Here is a 22,666-nt window from a genome sequence, read left to right on the forward strand (position 1 = left end):
GACTTCAATAAGGTACGCAACCTTCTATGTTCCAACAGTGTTTTAGTCTTTTTTGACCCGGGTAAAAAGTTAATCCTTATGTGTGATGCGTCAGCGTACAGGGTCAGGTACGTTTTACAGCACGTCAATGATGCGGGTAAATTGCAGCCCGTTGCTTATGCCTCCAGGTCACTTTCGCGGGCGGAGTGCGGGTACGGTATAGTTGAGAAGGAGGCGATCGCGTGCGTGTACGGTGTCAAAAAGATGCACCAATACCTTTTCATTAGAAACCGACCACAAATCCCTCACGTCCCTACTATCCGAGTGTAAGGCAATCAACGGCAACGCCTCGGCGCACATTCAGCGGTGGGCACTCATGCTGACGGCTTACGACTACACGATAAGGCACAGACCAGGCACAGACAACTGTGCCGACACGCTTAGCAGGCTACCCCTGGAGACCACAGAAGGGTCCGACGAACAGGACTGTGAGATGGTCATGGCAATCAATGCCTTTGAATCCACAGGTTCGCCCATGACGGCTCGTCAAATCAGAACCTGAACGACCAGCGACCCCACGTTATCTCTAGTTAAAAGATGTGTTTTAACCGGTGACTGGGCAGAGGCTCGCGATGCCTGCCCCGAGCAGGTCAAACCCTCCCATAGGCGCATTCATGAACTCTCACTGCAAGCAGACTGCCTGATGTAGGGCAGCCGAGTAGTTATGCACTTACGAGGCAGGGAGGCGTTTGTCCGGGAGCTCCATCGCGAGCACCCGGGGATCGTTCTTATGAAGGCCATAGCCAGATCTCATGTCTGGTGGCCTGGCATTGACGTGGACTTGGAGCTCTGCGTCCATCGGTGCACCATTTTAGCCCAACTCAGTAATGCCCCCAGGGAGGCCCCCCCTAAGCTTCTGGCCCTGGCCCACCAATCCGTGGTCGCGGATGCATGTAGACTATGCGGGCATATTCATGGGCAAAATGTTCCTCGTAATCGTTGATGCATTTTCAAAATGGATCGAGTGCACCATTTTAAACTCGAGCACCACCTCCACCACTGTGGAGAGCCTTAGAACCATGTTTGCAACGCACGGCATTCCTGACATATTGGTCAGTGATAATGGTCCGTGCTTCACCAGCGCAGAATTTCACGATTTTATAGTTGACCACGGTATAAATCACGTTAAGACGGCACCTTTCAAACCGGCCAGGCAGAGCGAGCAGTGCAGATCACTAAAAAAGGCATGCTCAGAATCCAGGGTCCCACGCTGCAGAGCCGCCTGTCGCGACTGCTGCTGGCATACAGATCTCGTCCGCATTCGTTGACTGGAGTTCCCCCCACGCAACTATTGATAAACGAACTTTAAAGACCAGGCTCTCGCTAATCCTCCCAGACATGCATGAAATTGTTGAGGCTAAGCGTCAAAAGCTAACTGAGTACCATGACCGAAATTCGAGGGGGTGGTGGAATGGGATAGGGGACAAAGTGTTTGTGCTAAACTATGGCAGGGGTCACAAATGGCTTGCAGGGACAGTAACAGACAAAGAGGGAAACAGGCTACTGGTTGTACAAATGGACAATGGCCAAACCTGCCGGAGGCATGTAGACCAAGTAAAAAGTAGATTCACTGATAACACTGAAGAACCAGAGGCAGACTACAATGTGAAACTCACACCACACCTCGTGGACAGACAGGTGGAACAACCTGAGGAGAGGGCAGTCTCAACAGACAGCCCAGGCGAGATACCAGCAATCACACCGAACAAAACACAGGCACCAAGGCAAACAACTGAACCACAACTAAGATGCTCCACGCGAGAGCGCAGACCACCTGAGAGACTGAATCTATAAAGGCAATAAGACCTTGGGGGAGGGTGATGTCATGTATCTCACATTACTGTATATAACTGTATCTTACCATGCTATACATAACTGTAACTGGATATGACCTGTAACAATATGCATACCTTACCACCAGGGGTGCACTTGCAGGAGACACTCCATACTGTCCCACTGTGGTATATAAAGGGAGGTCTCAGGCAAGTGCAGCACTGGAGAGCTGTGAATTAAAGGTGCAAGTCCTGAGTGACCTTGACTTCAGTATGTGTCTCGTGTAAGTACGTACATTAGAGGCAGGACTTAACAACCCCCTTCTGAGCCAGTGTGCCCTGGTCTGCATTGTGGCTGTCTTCCTGCAGTCTTTCTCTTTCTCCTCAGATGTAGCGAGTACATTATACCTGTGTCTGCGGGATCTCCTTCTCAACCTCTCCTAAGTCCCCGCTACCTAATCATTGGAATTCAGAAGAATGAGAGGTGATCTTATCGAAACGTATAAGATTATGAGGGGGCTTGACAAGGTGGATGCAGAGAGGATGTTTCCACTGATGGGGGAGACTAGAACTAGAGAGCATGATCTTAGAATAAGAGGCTATCCATTTAAAACTGAGATGAGGAGAAATTTCTTCTCTCAGAGGGTTGTAAATCTGTGGAATTTGCTGCCTCAGAGAGCTGTGGAAGCTGGGACATTGAATAAATTTAAGACAGAAATAGACAGTTTCTTAAACGATAAGGAGATAAGGGGTTATGGGGAGTGGGTGGGGAAGTGGAGCTGAGTCCATGATCAGATCAGCCATGATCTTATTGAATGGCGGAGCAGGCTCGAGGGGCAGTATGACCTACTCCTGTTCTTATTTCTTATGTTCTAATGTTCTTATAAGTCCCCAGGCCCGGATGAAATGTATCACAGGCTGTTGAGCAAAGTAAAAGAGGAAATAGCAGAGGCCTTGACCATCATTTTCCAGTCCTCTTTGGATTTGGACATGGTGCCGGAGGACTGGAGGACTGCTAATATGGTACCCTTGTGGTACCCCAGCATCGAAGCACTGACCACACTTGATCAGCTGCGCTGGGAAGGCCACATAGTTCACATGCCAGACACGAGACTCCCAAAGCACGCGCTCTACTCGGAACTCCTTCATGGAAAATGAGCCAAAGATGGGCAGCGGAAACGTTACAAAGATACCCTCAAAGCCTCCCTGATAAAGTGCAATATCCCCACTGACACCTGGGAGTCCCTGGCCAAAGACTGCCCTAAGTGGAGGAAGCACATCCTCGAGTCTCGTCGCCGAGAGCATGCAGAAATCAAGCGCAGGCAGCAGAAAGAGCGTGCGGCAAACCAGTCCCACCCACCCCTCCCATCAACGACCATCTGTCCCACCTGTGACAGAGACTGTGGTTCTCGTATTGGACTGTACAGCCACCTAAGAACTCATGTTAAGAGTGGAAGCAAGTCTTCCTTGATTCCGAGGGACTGCCTATGATGATGATGATGACCCTTGTTTAAAAAGGGAGAAAGGGATAGGCCGACTAATTACAGGCCTGTCAGCCTAACCTCAGTGATGGGAAAATTATTGTAAAAAATTCTGAAAGACAGGATTAATCTACATTTGGAAATGCACGGATTAATTAGGGAAAGTCAGCACGGATTTGTTAAGAGAAGATCATGTTTGACTAACCTGATTGAATGTTTTGAGGAGATAACCAAGAGGGTCGATGAGGATAGTGCGTACAATGTAGTGTATATGGACTTTAGCAAAGCTTTTGATAAGGTCCCACATGGTAGAGTGGTCACGAAGGTTAAAGCCCATGGGATCCAGGGCAAAGTGGCTAGTTGGTGCATTGAAGGCTGTCCTTAGTTTGTAATTTGCGAGTGTCCGTGGTTTCAAGGTGCAGCTTGTAACTGTTATTATGTAAATTATTTGCGACTGTCAACACGTATCCGTGTTTTGAAAACGGTCTGTTTTTTGGTAGTGTATACAGATTTCACTGTAAAAATCCCTAAAAGTGGGCAGACAGATTAAGAAAATGAATTAAAGAAGGAATTTGTATTTATAAAGCACCTTTCATAACCTCAGGACATTCCAAAGTGGTTTACAGCCAGTGGTTACTTTTGATGTGCAGTGAATGTTGTTATGCGAGAAGTTAAGAAAGAAAATTGTTTTTTAGGCTGAGGAGGATTGAATACAAAAAGCAGAGGTCATTCAATCAGTTGTAACAAATTTTAAAAAAATGAAAGCTTGCAACCTAATAATTCTAATTGAATAAGAACAGTAATATAGCTTACCATTTGCTTGCACACACAGAAAAATGAAGATCAACAAAATAATGTATTTGGTTTTCCATATGAACGTATATCTCTTTATGTTTTCCATTTTGCGGATACAATGACCTGTTTAAAGAGATAAAAGTATTCAACGATAAATCATGCAAAAGGATTCTCTAATTCAAATGCCAATTCTAATGAACCTTTTCACACTAAGTGTAGCATTGCTCAAAAGCCAGAGTGTGGAGGCAGGGTGACAATACCGGGTGGTGTCTGATGGAAGTGTAACTTTGCTGGGTTAAAAGGAACTAGAAATGTACAGTGTTCTCAGGAATCACTCGGGTTGGAGGGTTTTCAGAGGTGAAGGAGGGTGCAAATAGATAAACTGGTCCTGAAATTCAAAAAACACTCCCAATCCACTCTAGTGTTGACCCCACCCTAAATTGTGGGGTTATCTCAGTTAAATACCTGCTGGTATTGAATGAGTGTAATTCCCATGTTGTGAATACTGTGCAGGGGTGGAAACTTTAGGTGTAAGCTTTAAAAACAGCAATGATTGAAGATTTCAGTCGTAGGATTGGGGAGTAGCAGGTCGGTGGTGAACCTTATACAAAAGTGAATGTAATCTCAGTTAGTGGTAATAAGTGGCTCATCTGAGACTATGGGTTAAAGTTTCGGCCTGAGTTACTCCTATTTTTTTTGGCGCAACTAGTTTAGAATGGAGCATCTTAGAAATTGTAATTCTCGGCATTTAGTTTGCTCCAGTTCTAGTGAGTTAGAATAGTTTCATTTTAGAACAGATTTTTTTTTCACAAGGGGTCTTGTCCAGCCACTTACGCCTGTTTTGCAAGTTTAGGCAGTGAAAACTTACTCCAAACTAACTTAGAATGGAGTAAGTGTAGATTTTTGTACACTCAGAAAAACCTTTCCTAGACTTATAAATCAGGCGTAGGGAACGAGAGATGTGGGGTGGGGGGAGGGAAGTTTACAAACATTAAACACTTCACTTTTACAACTAAAGAGCCATCATCAATAATAAATGAAAATTAAATCAATAAATCAATAAATCAACCAATAAATCAATCAAAAAACTTAAAAAATAAAATATTTTAAAAAAATCAATCAATAAATAAAAAATTATTTCTACTCACCTACTGCAGCACCAGGAGCCCTCCAACAGCGTGCTGGGACAGCCCACCCCCCACCCCCCACCCCTCCCCCCCGCGCCCCCCCCCCCCACCCCACGCCAGTGTCTCTCTCGCTATCTCTGTCAGTGTCTCTCTCTCTGTCTCTGCAAGTGTCTCTCTCTTTCTGTCTCTGTCAGAGACTCTGTGTTTCTGACAGCGAGGGGTGGGGGGAGAGAGGGGGTGAGGGGAGAGGGGGAGGGAGGGAGGGAAAGAAAGGGGGAAGGGGAGGGAGAGGAGGAGGGAGAGAGGGAGAGAGAGGAGGAGGGAGAGAGGGAGAGAGAGAGAGAGGAAGGAGGGAGGGGGAGAGAGGAGGGGGGAGAGGCTGAACGGGCTGGGCCGCTGCCGCCTCTGACACTTCAGGTGGGGCCCGGCTCCAGCGAGATACCACATGTGCGGGCCCCGCCAATGGCATGGAGGGAGGGGGGAGAGAAGGGGGGGGAGAGAAGGGGGGGGAGAGAGGGGTGGGAGAGAAGGGGGTGGAGAGAAGGGGGGGAGAAGAGGGAGGGGGGGGGAAGGCTGAACGCGAGGGAGGGGGGGAGAGGCTGAACGGGCCAGGTCGGTCCGCCGCCGCCGCCGACACTTCAGGCGGGGCCTGCCCCCAGCAAGATACTGGGCGGGTGGGCCCCGCCGATGACAGGGAGGGAGGGAGGGGGCAAGAAGAGGACGGGGAGAGAAGGGGGCGGGGAGAAGAGGCGGACGGAGAAGAGGGGGGAGGGAGGGGGCGGAAGGCTGACCGGAAGATAGGGAGAGGGTGGAGGGAGCTGAACGGGAGGGAGGTCCAGTCCAATCTTCGCCCGGTGAGCCCATTCGACCAGGGCTAGGGTTGGGCCTCTCCCATGCAGCCTCGGGCACCTGGAGCTACTGCACATGCGCGCGCACTCTAGCATGAAGACGTCCTGAGGAGACCGGAGAATCACAAGGTAAGTTTTTGGCGGCCTTTTTCTTCCAGAAAGTCGGCGCACCTTATGGAGATGCGCCATTTTTCCAAAGGGCGGAAACTTGGGCCCTATATGATAGTTTAAAAGAATGTTTTCAGCTGGGGGAGCAGACAGCAGCACTTAAAGAAGGGAACAGGTAATTTAGAAGAGACATAAGCATAAAATCATGTGCTAGAAATTTGGTTGGAGGGTTCCTAAGGTGCTAATGTTGGGCGGCCACTAAATTTAGTGGCAGAAAATTTTTAGCGACGGGAACAGCAAAATTCATTTTTTGCATCCCGAGAGTGGAGTGGAGCGCAAAGGGAAGGATTGCACCCTTCTCTTAGGGCGCTAGGCCGGGTGTGCAAATGAATATCCCATGCTAAAGAGCACGCTTTGCAGCGACATAAGAGAGGCCTCCCTGCAAAAAAAATCGGAACAAAAAACACGAAACACATTCCCTTTACATTACTCACCTCAAATAAAGTTGAATCACAAAAAATAAATATCAATCACAGAGGAGGAGGGAGAGAGGGAGAGAGAGGAGGAGGGAGAGAGGGAGAGAGAGAGAGAAAGGAGGGAGGGGGAGAGAGGAGGGGGGAGAGGCTGAACGGGCTGGGCCGCTGCTGCCTCTGACACTTCAGGTGGGGCCCGGCTCCAGCCATTCCTTCCCTTAGCATCCCGGGACAGCGCTGCATGCCAGCTTTCTCTGGCGGTGTCATTACAGGTGCTACGGGTTCAGCGCAAACACAATTTTGCTTTTGTGTCGATACCGGAGACGTTGCACACTGGTGCAACACCCCCGGGCGATACTCCTCAGCGGCGCTGGTACCGGCACACTGAATTTGCCGAGCGCCCCCGCCGCGCCCCTCACTAGGCCACTATCCCACCAAATTTCTCCCCCCATGAGGAGAACATTCAGAGACTCCTGGAGAAGTGCAGCAAAGGAGAGAATGATTGCCGTGTGCACATATGAAGAAACCTCAGAAAATATAGGGTCAGTGACATGGAGGACTGAGAACCATGTAGAGAGAGGTGGTAATGTCAGCTCCCCCACCCCCAGGACTGCAGACCAGTGCGAAACAAAGTTCAATAATCAAGTGCAAGCAAGGTATCAGGTTGGCAATAGTACCTTTTCTTTCTTAGTATCATGGGCAGCAACACACTGCTAACATAGAAACATAGAAAATAGGTGCAGGAGTAGGCCATTCAGCCCTTCGAGCCAGCACCGCCATTCAATGAGTTCATGGCTGAACATGCAACTTCAGTACCCCATTCCTGCTTTCTCGCCATACCCCTTGATCCCCCGAGTAGTAAGAACTACATCTAACTCCTTTTTGAATATATTTAGTGAATTGGCCTCAACAACTTTCTGTGGTCGAGAATTCCACAGGTTCACCACTCTCTGGGTGAAGAGGTTTCTCCTCATCTCGGTCCTAAATGGCTTACCCCTTATCCTTAGACTGTGATCCCTGGTTCTGGACTTCCCCAACATTGGGAACATTCTTCCTGCATCTAACTTGTCTAAACCCGTCAGAATTTTAAACGTTTCTATGAGATCCCCTCTCATTCTTCTGAACTCCAGTGAATACAAGCCCAGTTGATTCAGTCTTTCTTGATATGTCAGTCCCGCCATCCCGGGAATCAGTCTGGTGAACCTTCGCTGCATTCCCTCAATAGCAAGAATGTCCTTCCTCAAGTTAGGAGAACAAAACTGTACACAGTACTCCAGGTGTGTACAACCTTCTAAAGTGACTTTCTGCACAAGGCCTCCTTCTCATTGCACTGTGGTTCAGGAATACTTCACTGATTATTAGCGTTTAAATGCCCTTTGCAGCCCACTTCATGCTGCTCTGCCTCCAAAGCAGCTGGGAACACCTCCCTGGGAATCTCCGTACCCAGGCCTTTTTGGTGGGAAAACTTACGTCGGGCACAGCAAGTGACCATCATGTGGGATACATGATGGGGACAGATTTCAGAGTCCCTTTGATCAAACACTAAAGTTCTAACAGAGGCAAATGCTTTGTTGTAGCTCTTCTCAGCTGTGTTCCTTGCGACTCATAGAGGGGTTATTATCTGTGGTAGCAAAGGATATGCTTGTGACAACTTCCAGCAAATTCTATATTGACATGGAAAATGGTTTGCATCTGGTGACATACGATCTGTACATTCAGCAAGTGGGAGGCTCTTCTATTCAGAAAGCTCAGGAGGTTTACTGCTAGAGCTCACAATGCCACGAATGGGCCATCTACTGCACTCTGCACTTTGAGATACACAGCAATAAAATAAAACCATATAGCCCTATCATGCTGCTGTCTAGCTGTCATACCAAATTGGATGTGTTTTGTATCTGTAAAGCATGCACTCCCATGTTCCGCCACCAGGGAGCGTATCCCCTGAAGTCCCAAGGGATCCCAGCATCCCTTGGGAGCACTGTATATAAGCCGGCCCCTAAGGCCTGTTCCTCACTCTGGAGTGTCTTAATAAAGACTGAGGTCACTGTTACTTTAACCTCCCTGTGTGCAGTCTCATCTGTGTTAGGAACACAACAACTGGCGACGAGTATACGAATCCAACGCAAAGAAGCAGCAAACTGTGGGCATCCTGGAGAAGTTCTCGGAGGGTGAGGACTGGGAAGCCTATGTCGAATGGCTAGACCAGTACTTTGTAGCCAACAAGCTGGATGGAGAAGGAAGCGCTGCAAAAAGGAGAGCGGTCCTCCTCTCGGTCTGCGGGGCACCGACCTACAGCCTCATGAAGAGTCTTCTGGCTCCGGTGAAACCCACAGATAAGTCATATGAGGAGCTGTGTACACTGGTTCGGGAGCATCTTAACTCAAGGGAGAGCATGCTTATGGCAAGATATCTGTTCTACACGTGCCAGTGATCTGAAGGTCAGGAAGTGGCGAGTTACGTCGCCAAGCTAAGACTACTTGCAGGACAATGTGAGTTTGATGGTTAACTGGAGCAGACGCTCAGAGACTTTTTTGAACTGGGCATTGGCCACGAGACCAGCCTATGAAAACTTTTGACTGTAGAGACACCGACCCTCAGTAAGGCCATTGCGATAGCACAGGCGTTTATGTCCACCAGTGATAACACCAAACAAATCTCTCAGCGCACAAGTGCTAGCAATGTTCATGAATTAATTGGAACTGTGTTTGCGAGCAGAAATGTGCAGGGCAGAAACCGCGAGTCTGCAACTGCTGGCAGGCCTCAGGTGACCCAGATGACTCCGAGTCCATAACAAAGGATGAATGCAAGGCAATTCACACCTTGTTAGTGTTGTGGAGGCTTCCATTCAGCCTATTCATGCCGCTTCAAAGGGTATGTTTGCAAGAGCTGTGGAACAATGGGGCACCTCCAACGAGCTTGCAGATGATCTGCAAGCTCTGCAAAACCTGCTAACCACCATGTGGCAGAGGCAGATCAGTCCATGATGGATCAAAGCAATTTTAAGCCTCAGAGAGAGGAGGCAGATGCTGAAGTACACGGGGTGCACACATATTCGACGAAATGTCCACCTATAATGCTAAATGTAAAATTGAATGGCTTACCTGTAGCCATGGAACCGGATACTGGCATTAGCCAATCAATCATGAGTAAAAAGATGTTTGAGAGACTGTGGTGCATCAAGGCACTCAGACCAGCCCTGAGCCCCATCCACATGAAACTGAAAATGCACACCAAAGAGCTCATCACTGTCCTGGGCAGCGCCATGGTCAAGGTCACCTACGAGGGCACGGTGCACGAACTGCCACTCTGGATTGTCCCAGGCGATGGCCCCACACTGCTTGGAAGGAACTGGCTGGGCAAAATCCGCTGGAACTGGGATGACATCCGAGCGCTATCACATGTCGATGAGGCTTGATGTACCCAGGTTCTTAACAAATTTCCTTCCCTTTTTGAGTCAGGCATTGGAAACTTTTCCGGGGTAAAGGTGCGGATCCACTTGGCCCCAGAGGCACGATCCATTCACCATAAGGCGCGAGCGGTACCTCACATGATGAGGGAGAGAGTGGAAATCAAGCTGGACAGGCTGCAACGCGAGGGCATCATCTCCCCAGTGTAATTCAGCGAGTTGGCCAGCCCGATTATTCCAGTAATCAAAAGTGATGGCACGGTCAGGATTTGCGGCGATTATAAAGTAACTATTAATCATTTCTCGCTACAGGACTAATACACGTTGCCTAAGGCGGACGACCTATTTGCGGACGCTGGCAGGAGGCAAGACGTTCACCAAGCTTGACCTGACTTCGGCCTACATGACGCAGGAGCTGGAGGAGTCTTCAAAGGGCCTCACCTGCATCAACACGCACAAGGGACTGTTCATCTACAACAGATGCCCGTTTGAAATTCGGTCTGCTGCAGCGATCCTCCAGAGAAACATGGAGAGCCTACTCAAGTCGGTACCACGCACGGTGGTTTTTCGGGACGACATATTGGTCATGGGTCGGGACACCGTCGAACACCTACAAAACCTGGAGGAGGTCCTCCAGCGACTGGATCACGTAGGGCTGCGGCTGAAGAGATTGAAATGCGGCTTCATGGCAACAGAAGTGGAGTTTTTGGAGAGAAAGATCACGGCGGATGGCATTCGGCCCACAGACGCCAAGACAGAGGCTATCAGGAACATGCCCAGGCCACAGAATCTTGCAGAGCTGCGGTCGTTCCTGGGACTCCTCAATTATTTTGGTAACTTCCTACCGGGGTTAAGCACCCTCTTAGAGCCCCTACATGTGTTATTGCGTAAAGGTGAGAACTGGGTATGGGGAAAAAAACAAGTAATTGCTTTTGAGAAAGCTAGAAACATTTTATGCTCCAACAAGCTGCTTGTATTGTACAACCCGTGTAAAAGAGTTGTGCTAGCATGTGATGCGTTGTCATACGGAGTCGGGGGTGTATTACTTGTTGCGGGGAAGTTGCAACCTGTCGTCTATGCCTCCAGGAGCTTGTCTAAGGCCGAGAGGGCCTACAGCATGATTGAGAAAGAGGTATTAGCGTGTGTGTTCGGGATGAAGAAAAGGCATCAGTACCTGATTGGCCTAAAATTTGAGCTGGAAACCGATCACAAGCCCCTCACTGAAAACAAGGGAATAAATTCTAATGCCTCAGCCCGCATACAAAGGTGGGCACTCGCGCTATCAGTGTATAACTATACCATCCACCACAGGCCAGGCACCGAGATCTGTGCGGATGCTCTCAGTCAGCTACCATTGCCCACATCGGGGGTGGAAATGGCGCAGCCTGCAAACTTGTTGATGGTGGCGCAACCCGCAGACTTGTTGATGGTCATGGAAGCGTTTGAAAATGATAAATCACCTGTCACGGCCCGCCAGATTAGGACTTGGACCAGCCAAGATCCTCTGCTGTCTCTAGTAAAAAAACTGTGTACTGCATGGGAGCTGGGCCAGCATCCCCGTTGAAATGCAAGAGCTAATCAAGCCGTTCCAGCGGCGAAAGGACGAGCTGTCCATTCAGGCAGACTGCCTGTTGTGGGGTAACCGCGTAATGCTACCCAAAAAGTGCAGGGAGACGTTCATCTCGGATCTCCACAGCACACACCCGGTTATCGTAATGATGCGATAGCCAGATCTCACGTGTGGTGGCCCGGTATCGACTCTGATTAGAGTCCAGTATATGGCAATGCACCGTGTGTGCTCAGTTGAGCAACGCGCCCAGAGAGGCACCACTAAGTTTGTGGTCCTGGCCCTCCAGACCATGGTCGAGGATCCATGTCGACTATGCGGGCCCGTTTCTCGGTAAAATGTTCCTGCTGGTGGTGGATGCTTTTTCAAAATGGATTGAACGTGAAATAATATCGGGAAGCACCGCCACCGCCACCATTGAAAGCCTGAGGGCCATGTTTGCCACCCATGGCCTGCCAGACATACTGGTCAGTGACAACAGGCCATGTTTCACCAGTGCCAAATTTAAAGAATTCATAACCTGCAACGGGATCAAACATGTCACCTATGCCCCGTTTAAACCAGTCTCCAATGGGCAGGCAGAGTGGGCAGTACAAACAATCAAACAGAGCCTTAAACGAGTCACAGAAGGCTCACTCCAAACTCGCCTGTCCCGAGCACTGCTCAGCTACCGCACGAGACCCCACTCGCTCACAGGGGTGCCCCTGGCTGAGCTACTCATGAAAAGGACACTTAAAACCAGACTCTCACTGGTTCACCCCAACCTGCATGATCAGGTAGAGAGCAGGCGGCAGCAACAAAATGTAAACGATGGTCGCGCCACTGTGTCAAGGGAAATTGATCTGAATGACCCTGTGTATGTGCTAAACTATGGACATGGTCTCAAGTGGATCGCGGGCACGGTGATAGCTAAAGAAGGGAATAGGGTGTTTGTAGTCAAACTAGACAATGGACAAATTTGCAGAAAGCACCTGGACCAATCGAGGCTGCGGTTCACAGACTGCCCTGAACAACCCACAGCAGACACCACCTTTTTCGAGCCCACAACACACACCCAAAGCATCAACGACACCACCCCGGACCAGGAAATTGAACCCATCACGCCCAACAGCCCAGCAAGGCCAGGCTCACCCAGCAGCCCTGCAGGGCCAACAACACACCAGCCCAGCGAGGGCATAGCCAACACACCAGAACAGACATTTGTATCGAGGCGGTCCACCACGGAAAGAAAGGCTCCCAACCGCCTCACCTTGTAAATAGTTTTCACTTTGACTTTGGGGGGGAGCGATGTTGTGTATCTATAAAGCATGCACTCCCATGTTACATAAGAACATAAGAATTAGGAACAGGAGTAGGCCATCTAGCCCCTCGAGCCTGCTCCGCCACTCAACAAGATCATGGCTGATCTGGCCGTGGACTCAGCTCCACTTACCCGCCCGCTCCCAATAACCCTTAATTCCCTTATTGGTTAAAAATCTATCTATCAGTGATTTGAACACATTCAATGAGCTAGCCTCAACTGCTTCCCTGGGCAGAGAATTCCACAGATTCACAACCCTCTGGGAGAAGAAATTCCTTCTCAACTCGGTTTTAAATTGGCTCCCCCGTATTTTGAGGCTGTGCCCCTTAGTTCTAGTCTCCCCGACCAGTGGAAACAACCTCTCTGCCTCTATCTTGTCTATCTCTTTCATTATTTTAAATGTTTCTATAAGATCACCCCTCATCCTTTTCTGAACTCCAACGAGTAAAGACCCAGTCTACTCAATCTATCACCATAAGGTGACCCCCTCATCTCCGGAATCAGCCTAGTGAATCGTCTCTGTACCCCCTCCAAAGCTAGTATATCCTTCCTTAAGTAAGATGACCAAAACTGCACGCAGTACTCCAGGTGCGGCCTCACCAATACCCTGTACAGTTGCAGCAGGACCTCCCTGCTTTTGTACTCCATCCCTCTCGCAATGCAGGCCAACATTCCATTCGCCTTCCTGATTACCTGCTGCACCTGCAAACTAACTTTTTTTGGGGGATTCATGCACAAGGAGTTTTATTATTTGAAGGGGCTGCTCCTGAAATTCTGGCTGCACTTCTGTCCCACTCTCCTGATCTTTGGGCACCCTGTGCGGAGGGGAGCGGGTAGGTCCGAAGGCCTCCTCGTAGGACTGCTCCTGGGCACGGCCAAGGGTGCCATCAGCCGGTCCAGGCAGCGGGCGGTCGAGGGGGTCGTTCAACCTGACTGCCTGCCTCTCTTCCGCTCTTACATCCGGTCCAGGGTGTCCTTGGAGATGGAGCACGCGGTGTCCACCGGTACGCTCGCGGCCTTCCGTGAGAGGTGGGCACCGGAGGGACTGGAGTGCATCATCACGCCCGGCAACCAAATTTTAATTTGATTTTACATTTTAAAGTTTAATTTGTTTTAATTGCCGGTGCTTTTAGTGTCCCCCTCCCCTTTTATAGGGGGCACTGGAAAAAGGAAAATTTGATTTTAGTGCCCAAAAAAAAAACCGAAAAAAAGGAAAAAAAGAGGGCCTTGTAAATGTCTGGTGTGTCATCCAGGGCGGGTGGCACCGATTAATGTTTTTGTCTTGCAGGTAAACTCCAAAAAGAGTTTCATGCACAAGGACCCCCAGGTCCCTCTGCATGGCAGCATGTTGTAATTTCTCCCCATTCAAATAATATTCCCTTTTACTGTTTTTTTTCCCAAGGTGGATGACCTCACATTTTCCGACATTGTATTCCATCTGCCAAACCTTAGCCCATTCGCTTAACCTATCCAAATCTCTTTGCAGCCTCTCTCTATCCTCTACACATACATGTTCCGCCACCAGGGAGCGCATCCCCTGAAGTCCCAAGGGATCCCAGCATCCCTTGGGAGCACTGTATATAAGCCGGCTCCTAAGGCCTATTCCTCACTCTGGAGTGTCTTAATAAAGACTGAGGTCACTGTTACTTTAACCTTCCTGTGTGCAGTCTCATCTGTGTTAGGAACACTAGAGGATGAATTACCAGATCTCCTGAAAATTATGTCAGTTGCCTGATGAATGCATACCCATACATCACCCAGAGTGATATTACCCAATTCCCCTGTGATTGCATCAGAGGAGCCGATGGCATAAAAATTGAGTTTTTCAGCCACAGGCAGATCTGTTTGTGCAGATAATCTTGGCTGCGAGTCTTCATGTAGCAGCTGACATAGTTAACCTGTGGCCTGTTTGGTGAACTGCACGATTCGCACACAGAGCTCCTCACTGAGGATTTGCATGACCTATAAATTCTTTGAGGGGTGGGTAGTATTATCCTGTGGGGTATATCTTCCTCAGGTGCTCCCTTACTCTCCTTTCCCCCACTCTGTATTGTTCCTCCTCCTCCGTTAAAATAGTGAACAAGGAATGCCCATTGGGAATCCCATTCTGCTTACTCAGAACCTCTTACTTCATGGAGTCGGCTTCGCCATCAAAAACGAGCTGGTCGACCGCCTGCGGGGTTAACGAACGCCTCATGACTGTTCTACTCACCCTATCCCTGAATCAGTGCGTACGCCCCAACACTCGATGCAACAGATGAGACCAAAGAGGGTTTTTACTCCAACCTCGAAAAATCTCTGTCCCGCATCCCCGTGGTTGACAAACTGATCCTCCTTGGTGACTTCAACTCCAGGGTCGGCAAAGACACAGCCCTCTGGGGAGGCGTGATTAGCAGAGAGGGGGTAGGGAAAGACAACTCCAGTGGTACCCTACTCCTGACAAAATGTCTAGAACATGAATTTTTCATCACCGATATCTTTTTCCGCCAGAGGGACAAATACAAGGCACTGTGGCAACACCCTCGCTCCAAACATTGGCACCTGCTCGACTATGTCATCGTCCAAGCCAGGGATTGCAAGGATGTGCGCATCACCCGCGCTATGACAGGAGCTGATGACTGTTGGACGGACCACCGCCTAATCCAATCCACCATTGGCATCAGCAGAGCTCCAAAGTGGAGGGGGCAGCAGAAGCAGTGCCGCTAAAAAGTCAATGCTGGGCACTTAAAGACCTAGCTAAGAGAGCCCTATACAGTCAGCACCTCACAGCTAACCTAGCGTGCCTTGATGACCCCGAGACGCAGAATATCCACAGCGCTTGGTCTGCCCTCCAGGCCTCCATAACCAATGTCTGCAAAGAGACACTCGGTCACTCAACCAGGAAACACCAGGACTGGTTTAATGAGAATGATCAGGAGATCAAAGAGCTAATAGATCGCAAGTGCAGAGCATTTCTGAGCCTTAAGCAACAACCCAACTTGGGAGCAGCAAAGCAGCACTACAGACGGCTCAAGGCTGAGGTCCAACAAAAAACTCGGGACCTAAAGAACAGGTGGTGGATGGAGAAAACACAGGAGATACAGCAGCTGGCCGACAGCCATGATGTGCGAGGATTCTTCATCGCAGTCAAGGCCACCTCCAGTCCAAACTGTCAAGGCCCCACCCCTCTGCTGGCCAAGAACAGGGAAACACTCATCAAGGACACCGAGGCAGTCAGAGCCCGCTGTAAGAAGCACTTCAAAGATCTCCTCAATCGAGACTCTGCCTTTGACTTGAGTGTTCTCGACTCCATCCCGCAGCATGCTACCCACCACCACCTCAGTAAAACTCCAACACTGTACGAGGTAGAAAAAGCCATAAGACAGCTTAAGAAAAACAAGGCTACGGGAGCGGATGGAATGCCGCCGAGGCACTAAAGTATGATGAAGAGGCACTATTGGCGCAGATACATGACCTCATCTTTCACATCTGGAGGGAGGAGAGCATGCGGGAGATCTCAGAGATGCAGTGATCGTGACTATCTTTAAAAAAGGGGACAAGTCCGACTGCAGCAACTATAGAGGAATCTCCTGCTATCAGCCACTGGGAAAGTTGTCGCTAGAGTTCTCCTCAACCGTCTTCTCCCTGTGGCCGAGGAGCTCCTCCCGGAGTTACGGTGCGGATTTCGTCCCCTATGGGGCACAACGGACATGATTTTTACAGTGCGACAGCTGCAGGAAAAGTGCAGGAAACAGCAGCAGCCCTTATACATGGGTTTCTTTGACCTTACAAAGGCCTTTAACACTGTCAACCGCGAGGGTCTATGGAGCGTCCCCTTCCATTTCAGATGCCCCCAAAAGTTCATCACCATCCTCCACCTGCTCCACGACGACATGCAGGCCGTGATCCTTACCAACGGATCCATCACAGACCCAATCCACATCCGGACTGGGGTCAAACAGGGCTGCGTCATCACCCCAACCCTCTTCTCAATCTTCCTCGCTGCCATGCTCCACCTCACAGTCAACAAGCTCCCCGCTGGAGTGGAACTAAACTACAGAACCAGTGGGAACCTGTTCAACATGCGTCGTCTCCAGGCGAGGTCCAAGACCACCCCAACCTCTGTCATCGAGCTACAGTATGCGGACGACGCCTGTGTCTGCGCACATACAGAGGCTGAACTCCAGGACATAGTTGACGTATTACTGAGGCATACGAAAGCATGGGCCTTACGCTAAACATCCGTAAGACAAAGGTCCTCCACCAACCTGTCCTCAACGCACAGCACTGCCCCCCAGTCATCAAATCCATGGCGCGGCCCAAGACAACGTGAACCATTTCCCATACTTTGGGAGCCTCTTATCAACAAGAGCAGCCATTGACAATGAGATTCGACACCGCGTCCAGTGCGCCAGTGCAGCCTTCGGCCGCCTGAGGAAAAGAGTGTTCAAAAACCAAGCCCTCAAAACTGCCACCAAGCTCATGGACTACAGGGCTGTAGTGCGCCCTCCTGTATGGCTCAGAGACATGGACCATGTACAGTAGACACCTCAAGTCGCTGGAGAAATATCACCAACGATGTCTCCGCAAGATCCTACAAATCCCCTGGGAGGACAGATGCATCAACATCAGCGTCCTTGACCAGGCCAACATCCCCAGCATTGAAGCACTGACCACACTTGACCAGCTCAGCTGGGCAGACCACATTGGCCGCATGCCAGACACAAGACTCCCAAAGCAAGCGCTCTACTCGGATCTCCTTCATGGCAAACGAGCCAAAGGTGGGCAGAGGAAACGTAACAAGGACACCCTCAAAGCCTCCCTGATAAATTGCAACATCCCCATCAACACCTGGGAGTCCCTGGCCAAAGACCACCCTAAGTGGAGGAAGTGCATCCAGGAGGGTGGTGAGCAACTCAAGTCTCATCGCCGAGAGCATGCAGAAAACAAATGCAGGCAGCAGAAAGTGCGTGCGGCAAAGCAGTCCCACCCACCCTTCCGTCAGTGACTATCTGTACCACCTGTGACAGGGACTATGGTTCTCATATTGGACTGTTCAGCCACCTAAGGACTCATTTTTAGAGTGGAAGCAAGTCGTCCTCGATTCCAAGGGACTGCCTATGATGATAATGATGATGTATTTTCGATAATATTACATATATGGCTCCTATTATATCGTTGCTCAGCTTTTGTCTGAGGGTTCCGCAGGGTGGTCAAGTGCCATGTGATGAGGCCGTATCCTTTATCCATCAGCATCCAGCGTTTACCTTGTGGCACAGACTTCAACAGGTCAGATACAGTGCTCTCACACAAGATGTGTGCATCATGGATGCTCCCTGGAAAGTTGCCATTCACTGCCATTATGCGGGGTGTATGACCGCATACGAGTTGCACGTTGAAGGAGTGGAATCCCTTACGGTTTTGGTACACCTCCGCCTCCTGTAATGGTGTTCGCAGGGAAATATGGGTATAGTCAACAGCACCCTGCACCTTGGGGAAGCCGGCAATGCGTGCAAATCCCAAAGCCCTGTCACTCTGTGCCTCCCTGGTCATTGGGAAGTTTAAAAATTCCATCCGGCGTGCATACAGTGCTTCAGTTACCTGTCGAATGCAGCGATGAGTAGCGTACTGAGAAATACAGCATGTGTCCCCAGCTGATACCTGAAAAGAGCCACATGTATAAAAGTAAGGTGCCGCAGTCACTTTCATCTCAACAGAGAGTGCAGTAATGTTGTGGTACTGGGCTGCAGGTCTGCCTTAATGAGCTGGAAAATCTCATTGATCACCTTTTTTCGCAAGCGCATCCTTCAAACACACTGTCGATCGGTCAGGTCCAGGTATGAGCACTTCTCCCTGAAAATCCTTTGCGGGTAAGGCCTCCTTCTCATCACCAGTCTGCGACCTCCTCCATTACCCTGATAATTCTGCTTAGTAAACCTTCTCCCATCTGGATCCTCCATTAGACAGGTAGTCAGTAATACAGGCTGAGATAGTACAGGCCCCATTCTGCTTAAATCTCCAGAATCTTTTTCAATTAAAAAAATATAACTAAAATGCTTTTGATCTTAATAATTTACGCAATACCAATAAAAAATAACTTTTCCACTGTAAATCGCACTGTAAAGTCACTGTTCACCTCAGAAATAGAGGTGCTGCTTTCGCTGTCTGTTCCCGATTTTAAAATGGCGGCTCCGAGCACTACCGCCCATGCCCGCCCACTTAACATCGCGTAAAACCACCTTTTCCAGGACAGTATGTAACTCCGGCAATATGTCGGCGGTATGTCATGAAAATCTGACTTTTTGGGCGGTATGCGGGTGGTTCTGCATGGCAGACGGTGTGTATACCGCTCCACGGTAGGTCAATGAGGAATGTTCCGCCGAGCAATATGTCGGTGGTATTAGGGTGTTTTTTCATCAAAATTGCATTTTTGGGCGGTACGCAGGTGGTAGTGGGTGGTATGGCCCAAAGAGGCCAATTCAGCGCCGGGGCCAACGCTTCATGCGCCAGCACAAAAAAAACCTTATAATTTAAATTGACCGCTCCAAACCCAGCACGGCGCAATTTTGACCTCAATGTGTTTTCTCACTTCAACCTGCCATTCGAATGCAATCTCCCTGCACAAAATATTGTCACATGTTACTGAGCAGCTTTTACAGAAGATGCTTTGGACATTTTGCAGCTCTACCATTAATAATATTCCCTCTTCCAATTCCTTCCTACCATCTCCCGCTGGCTCGGTAACTTTTTTTCATTTTCTGAGAGCAATATTGTCTGCATGCATCAGGTCACACTGACCCCGGAGACCTCCCATTGGGACTGCACTGGAAAGCATCCCCTGCTCGGTCAAGGCACCTGAAGCAAGCCTTTAGAATGCCAATGATCTGTTTGACAGCGATCTTCATGGCACAATGGACCTTATTGTATTGGTGCTGTTTGGGGGTTTTTGGGCTCCATAGTGGGATCATGAGCCAGTGCCGTGGAGGGCAGCCCTTGTCTCTGAGCAGTCATCCAGACCCAAATCCTGGGCCTGTGAAGAGTGCTAGTATTCTTCACTGTTGAAATAGTTTATATCATTCTGCAACGGTGCATGCAAGAAGATGTATCCCTGGACCTGGGGAAATCCAGCTGCTCTGTAAAATTATATCGCCCTTTCCCACTGATCCGCCATGCCCATTGGAAGAGATAAATGGTCTACTCTTCAAAAAAAAGCATCATTATGAAGCAGCGGACTGCTGATTGACTAATGTGGCACATAGTCCGCAATGTAGCCTGAAAGGAACCTGTCAAGGAGAAATTGAATACTGCTGGTTTTTCACTGCTATGGCAATGGCCCAAGTTGTTGTAGGCTCCAAGGGACAAGTAGTTGGCACAATTCATGTGAAGACCTTCTGGGGAATGCAGCCTTTTGATGCAGCAGTGTTCTGAACAGCTCAGGTAGGATTGCCTAGGTCTGCATGGAGGGGTAGGTACCCGCAGGCGACATAGAATTACATAGGCCCCGACATTTACAGTGGGGCGGGGAGAATGAGGGGGGCGGGGGCGGCAGGGTGGTGTGGAGCAAACTCGGCAAAGTCAGGGTCGCAGAGGTCCTGCCAAATTTAACGGCAGAACTTCATTATAATTTTTTTCTTTCATTTCCCGCCCAGCAGCCGGACAAATTGACAGACTGGCCAGTTACCGGGCGGGAAAACCAGAGCAGGAAACTGCAGCCAGGGACCCTTGGGGACAGACCCTGGCAATCGTCATTGCAAGGCAAGCCATATTGAGGCTTGTGGGGGTCGGGGGTGTCAGGTCAGATTGCGGGGTGGTCTGCAGATCAGGGCTTGGGGCAGGGAGAATGTCGATCATGGCAGAGGCTAGTGAGAAGACGCGATCGGCAGAAGGGAGGTCGAAGGCTTCCTTGAGTGGCTGAGGGAACACTCCTGCTCCTACTTGGCCACAAGGACTGCAATAAAAACCGCTAACTGTCTGTAGCCGGAAACTCCCATCTATGGTTTGCTGCCAGATTTCCCTAGCCTTGCAAAAACTGGTCTGCTGCAGTTAAATTTAAATAATTCCATGGGCGATTGATTTAAATATGTTAGCAAAGTGCCCCGCCTTTCCAAGACAGGATACACACACCTCGCTACCCGTTGCTGTAAAAACACGGCGGGTTGGGGAAGCGTCCTTATTTTTTAGGGTTGAGCTTTAATAGTGATACCTCTGGTCATTTTGGAAGACTTTACATGAGATAATTCACATCAAACAATAGCAATACACATTAGTTTTCAAACATTCTAATCTTCCCAAAAATTGTGAACACCTCTCTTAAATCTCATCCTAACCTTCTCTGTTCTAAGGAGAACAACCCCAACTTCTCCATTCTCTCTGCAGAACTAAAGGCTCTCATCCCTGGTATAATTTTTGCAAATCTCCTCTACACCCTCTCCAAGACCATGTACCCCAGTTAGATTGATCATTCAGGAAAACATGCCTGTGACAGTTGCAAGGGCTAATACATTGTTATATTGACCAACTCTTACACATATGCATTTTGCAAAGCAACACATTGGTGTTGTACACTCAGTGGTATTAACCAGTTAACAAACCCGATCAGCTATCAGATAAGAAACAATCAAATAACTTACTTATGATTAGAAGATCAGAATACAGACCACTGTTTTTAAGCAGGTACGAGTCGGATGGCTGACAGTGTCCTCACACTATGCTTTAAAACCATTATGTATTTTAAAGGAAGTATTAGTTCCGTATTTTGTACATAGCCTATCACCATTGAGCCCAAGTGAGAAATGTAGAAATTACTCAAACCACAAAGAAATAGTAAGACAGACCAGAAATAAACCTGCAGTTTTTTTTGATAATAACTTAGAGCTCTTGTACAGGAGTGATTTCTGACTACAGATTTAAACCTTTAAATTAAATTCAATATAGCTTTTAATGCAAAAGCTACCGAACCTATTGACAAATTTAAATTTAACACTCTTTTGCCTGTATTATTTTTTTAATCGTGGATCCTTCTGTCATCTCTCTTTCATCTGCATCCGTCCTTCAAACAAAACTCTACCTCAAGTCATTTACAACTGCACTTATAAACTCCCAACATCTGCAGCTGTCAATTTGCTCAACCACTCCCTTACTTCTATCTTTGATACCTTTGTCCACAGCAAAGCCATTACGCTCTACAATATTGGCAGTTCTCCCTGGTATAGTCCTCATCTTTGCTCCCTCAAATCCAATGAGTGAGGTATGACCATATGTAGTGCATAACTGGTTCAGCTGTCCATGGCCAGATCTGCTTGATCATGTCAAACACTATCAGGGCTCACGCTCCTCTGACAAAACCATACACTTCTCTAGGATCATCCCAGAGAGTGAAGATAACCCATGGCTTTGCTCCTCTAACCATCTCCTCAAACCCCTGTCCCCAATCCCCTCCACCCTCACCTCCAATCATTATCATCATAGGCAGTCCCTCGGAATCGAGGAAGACTTGCTTCCACTCCTGAAGTGAGTTTTTTGGTGGATGAACAGTCCAATACGAGAGCCACAGACTCTGTCACAAGTGGGACAGATAGTCGTTGAGGGAAGGGGTGGGTGGGACTGGTTTGCCGCACACTCTTTCCGCTGCCTGCGCTTGATTTCTGCATGCTCTCGGCGTTGAGACTCGAGGTGCTCAGCGCCCTCTCGGATGCACTTCCTCCACTTAGGGCGGTCTTGGGCCAGGGACTCCCAGGTGTCAGTGGGATGTCGCACTTTATCAGGGAGGCT

At 49.0% G+C, this 22,666-nt stretch overlaps 1 long non-coding RNA gene across 1 annotated transcript in view; it reads right to left on the bottom strand.

The window, feature by feature from the left end:
• Positions 1–21,593, bottom strand: part of LOC139278244 (uncharacterized) — a 76,405-nt gene extending 54,812 nt beyond the window's left edge. The window contains exons 1-2 of the long non-coding RNA XR_011596223.1: positions 21,526–21,593; positions 4,106–4,210 (exon numbers count right to left, since the gene is read on the bottom strand). This is a non-coding gene — a long non-coding RNA (uncharacterized lncRNA). The remainder of the gene's footprint in view (positions 1–4,105; positions 4,211–21,525) is intronic.
• Positions 21,594–22,666: the final 1,073 nt, after the last annotated feature.

This window comes from Pristiophorus japonicus, chromosome 13, assembly GCF_044704955.1.
Source record: "Pristiophorus japonicus isolate sPriJap1 chromosome 13, sPriJap1.hap1, whole genome shotgun sequence".
Classification (NCBI taxonomy): domain Eukaryota; kingdom Metazoa; phylum Chordata; class Chondrichthyes; family Pristiophoridae; genus Pristiophorus; species Pristiophorus japonicus.